Raw genomic sequence first — 4,650 nt, 5'->3', positions numbered from 1 at the left:
AATCGAAGCAGTAAGCCTCCCAAATGCTTTTAATTATGTCGACAGGGGCTTGAAACATATAAATAATTATAATCAGTACGATACAGTCAACACGTTTCGCCCTTTCTTAAAATCTGCTTTTTAAATCATCAAGTCTACGTGATGTGTATTCCTTGGAACTCGGACGTGACAAACCGAGTCAGTCTTTAAGATAGAGGAAGTGACCTTCTTGAACTCACTCACATAGCACTCACGAGAGGTTCTATTGTTTTCCGGCCTCCTCGAGCTCATAACTAGCCAAGTTCGCCCACGTCCAGTTTGTAGTGATGTACTTGTACTTAAAGTAGATCATTATTGCGTGTAATCGTCATCATAATCATCATCATCATCATCGTCACAACTCCCTTGCCTCCTTCTCCTCCCAGTGATGCAGCAGAATTATTGTTTTGCTCACAGACACAGACAGACAGATACACACACACACACACACACACGCACACACACACATACACACACCCACATACGCACGCACATGCACACACTCACACACACACACACACACATACACACACATACGCATACACATACGCACACACACATACGTGCATAACAGAGAGGGAAAAAAGAAGGAGGGGGTGTCCTTGAAAAGGACAGAGGGGACCGCGAGCGCTAGATCCGTGGTTAACCGATAACAACACTCTACTGGCAAAGGGCATCCAGACGAAAGGCTCTCTGTTCGCTTCAATGATCTCACAGCGTCTTCACCTCAGCAACTATTATATTATTTATTAATAACAGCATTCAGTCATTCATGGATGAGATTAAAATCATATAACAGGAACAGACTGTGGATTCATCTTGGACAAGGAAAGAAAAACGATAAAGATGAAGAAATAAAAAAGAAAAACACACACACACACATAAACCCAGGGTACTTAAAGATTCACAGATCGGTAGGTTTTGACAAGAGGATCTGCTAGAAGAATGTTACGTGGATAAAACGCAAGGTAAAAAAATCTCAGTAGGATTAGGAATCCAGCCCAGCGACTTGAACTTTGCTTACTAAAAGCTTTATAAGCAACAAACTCTTCTCGTGTTTTTCTACACGAATGATACGATTTGATAGCTGAAACCACAGAGCTGGTGCTAGGAATAAAGGGTCCTGTTGCAAGTTTTTAAAAACAAGGCTGAGATGCCGAATCGTGGTGTTATTATCTATAATATTAGCGGCCAATAATTCAAGAGCACTACAACAATTTAAGTTCCTATCATGCTTTAATGTTAGGAGACGATAGTGGGTAGTGAAAGCTTTTAGATAGTGATCAATGTTATTTTGAAGAAACAAGAAAAAGGAAGGTCCTCCAAAAGAATAACATATCAACTACAGAAGCTACCCACTTGGGCCTTAACCGGAAACTACACATCCCCTCGGCACCTGACGATACAAGAGGAAGGACAAAGTAAAGAAAAAGGAATAAGCATTAAGTTTCAAAGATGGATGGATGGATGGGTGGGTGGATGGATGGATTGATGGATGGTTGGATGGGTGGATGAAAGGATGGATGGGAGGATGGATGGATGGATGGAAGGGCAGGAGGACTTTTGGCGGTACATTTATATCACATCGATAGTTAAACCATAGAGGATAGGGCTTGACGTTTGACCTACACATAGTGCTCGGAATAATAAGAGAATAAAGAAATTACTTTGCCTAATATTTGTTTGAAAAACAGCAGAAGAAGAGAAGAAAGGGTGTAAATAATCTACAGATGCACCCCCCCCCCCCCCCCAAACCCCCCCCCCCCAAAAAAAATAATTTAAAAACATGTTTTGAACAAAATTCTTTATACAGAATGAAGGTCGTTTACATGGCTAACTAAGCCTACTTTTTTCCTCTGTGGAATCACCGGAGGGGTGGTACAAACAGAATAGGTTTAATGTTATACTCAAATACAGAATCTATAGCCATGCAGTGAAGCTCATTGTGTCTCCTGTATTTTGGCCATTTCTGTGATGCTGAACAGAACGTTATGGGTAGTTCGCGAGTGACTGATCCGTCCCTGGCTCTTCGAACAAAGCTGAAGGTCTAAATGGGATCTCAAATTCCAGCGATCGTATTACCCAGTGCACACTGCCATAAGTATTCATCTGATTGAGTTGGGGCAAGCCAGAAGTTCCTATATTAATGAGACAAAAGCTACCATTTCGGCACAGACGACGGATTCGACTCGCGACCTTGAAAAATAAACATGTTTGGTTTTGAAGGTCACAGTCGAATTAAGTTAAATTCGGTAGCCTTAAAGTGCCAGAATTTTAACTTTCGCCCAATCTATGAAAGGGGGGGGGGGGGGGGTCGTGGCCTAGAGGTTTAGGTGTTGGCCTCTCATTCAAAAGTCCCTGATTGGAATCCGGATGGCGACCGAAAAATGTTCTTCTCTAAAGTTGTCTCCTTTCACCTCCTTTTCTGCTCTCTCTAGCAATGTTTTGTCGTCTGCTTTCGTCTTCTCTTTCTGCCCCCTTCCTCTAACCTCCTCTACCCTCTCCTCTCTGACTCTTTCTGTCGCCTTTCTACTGCTACTCCTTGGCTCCTTCTTACTGCTGTATTTCAGCCACACCCCTGATCTTCTGGTAGGAAAGATCTACATCTAGCCTTCTCGGACAAGGGTGAAAAATCTCAGAGGGCCGGTGTTAAAGATAATTGTGCACGTTAAAGATCCCCTGGGGATGAGAGTAGGCTTCGGCCGTCACCCGGGCAAAATTCAAAATTTCCTTCCAACTGAAAAAGTTCAATGTGCCCTGCGCGCTCCTAATGACATTATGCAGTTGCGAGAGCCGTAAAACACTTACCAAAAAAAAAAAAAAAAATACCAGACGGAAAACCTTACTGGCCCCAACTGAATCTGAAAAAAATCTTATTGGCAGCGTACAGTGCTCATTATACGGAGTGCCTTTGGGGGGATCGATTCTCTCATACAACAAACCAATCAGCAACCGATCGTCCAACTAGTCGTCTGAAAACAAACGCATTTGTATTTTTAGGCAATGAGTCGGGCTATCGGTTTGTGCCGCGATAGCAACTCAGCCCTCAATCTGGCTAGCAAACCGAACCGAACCGATCGTGCCAATGGGCACTACGGGATAAGACTCCAGCAACCTTATGGTCCTTGCGTGTAAAAAGAGGAATGCGAAGATACGCAGGGTTGAACATCCTACGCAGGTCACAACGAGGTCACATACACGGTGTGTCTTTAAGCTCCGAATTACAGTCATGGTATCAACTATCAGAGCCAGATCGCTGCTTGAGCCAGCTTGAATTTCCCAACTCTTAGACTTTATGGCGAGTTCGCAAGAGTACAAAAGTCACAGATTATGTTGATCTTTTTTAGGGGGTTGATGGCATAATTTGTTTAAGTATTTCCTGTTGTTGTGTGTGTGAGTGTGACTGTGTGTGTGTGTGTGTGTGTGTGTGCGTGCGTGTGTGAGTGTGTGTGTGTGTGTGTGTGTGTGTGTGTGTGTGTGTGTGTGTGTGTGTGTTTGTGTGGCCTACAGGTTTACGTGGCTATGGAGTTCGTAATTCCGGATAGCCGGAGAACAGCGACTGCATTTTAGAAACGAACAAAAAATGTCTGGGGAACAGCGGCTGTACTAAAAAGATAACTTATCTTGATGAATATTGGTCATGGTATCGAGAGGCGAGCTGGGACGTAGAGTCCCATTGACGTTTGCGCTGCTAACATGCTGTGCGCTATTTAATTTATAACGTGCAGACATTTAAAAATGATTTTCGCAGCTAAAATATGATTTCATTTTCGAAATCAGCGTATCAAAAGTGGCTCTCAAGGAACCTTATTTGATGCCATCAAATCTGACCAAACTCTGCTTCTAAATTTTCAATTTTGAATCTGAAGTCAGGTACATGTAGATCTATGTATCAAGGCCAACCACTGCGTTGTGTGTCGAACGCTTGGTCTAACGTCAAATCGTTCAAACTCTGCAGTCACTGTACAGTGTACAATATTTGACCTTTGTGTAGAAATATACTGTTCTCCACATTTGGATATATTCAAAATATATACATGTACTAGTGCTATTGTTATATTAGCCTTCTGTCTATGTATTAACGTTTTATCGTTTATTTTGGCGTCTCGTACCTGAGTTTGGTTTCTTTTTTATTCACTATTCAGTTATACCGTCTCGAAGAAGACACAGGCCATTGTTAATTGTGTGCCAGTTGGGGTGAAAGATCGTGTATGGGATCATCTCTGTTTTATTCTTCGTCTCACTCTGATTACCTTGTCAGACAAGCCAGCCTTCGCACTGCTGAATGAGTGGTTGGTTTCTATCAAACTTTTCAATTTATACAGGGTAGACACAATGAGGTGCTTCTTATTTTTCACCTTGAGAAACTTCATGCATAAAACCAAGTTTCATCAGCAGAATATACATTTTAGATTGAAAGCAATTCAACAGCGTACGACAACCCCTGTATACTAGGGATGGGGGGCATTTGTAGATTTTAAAAATGAGAAATGTTGTATTTGGAATCCCTCCGACCCTCCCAATTTCAAAAAATGATTTAAAAGCTTTAACCTATTGCACCAAGTTAAAAACTGTAACAAAGAAATAAAAAGCAAAAATACTAGTGGCTGTTTTCCCGTCTCTGTTCCCCCC

Source organism: Aplysia californica, unplaced genomic scaffold (assembly GCF_000002075.1).
Source record: "Aplysia californica isolate F4 #8 unplaced genomic scaffold, AplCal3.0 scaffold00018, whole genome shotgun sequence".
NCBI lineage: Eukaryota > Metazoa > Mollusca > Gastropoda > Aplysiida > Aplysiidae > Aplysia > Aplysia californica.
The sequence above is the reverse complement of the archived record's forward strand: the minus strand, read 5'-3'. Positions refer to the sequence as shown.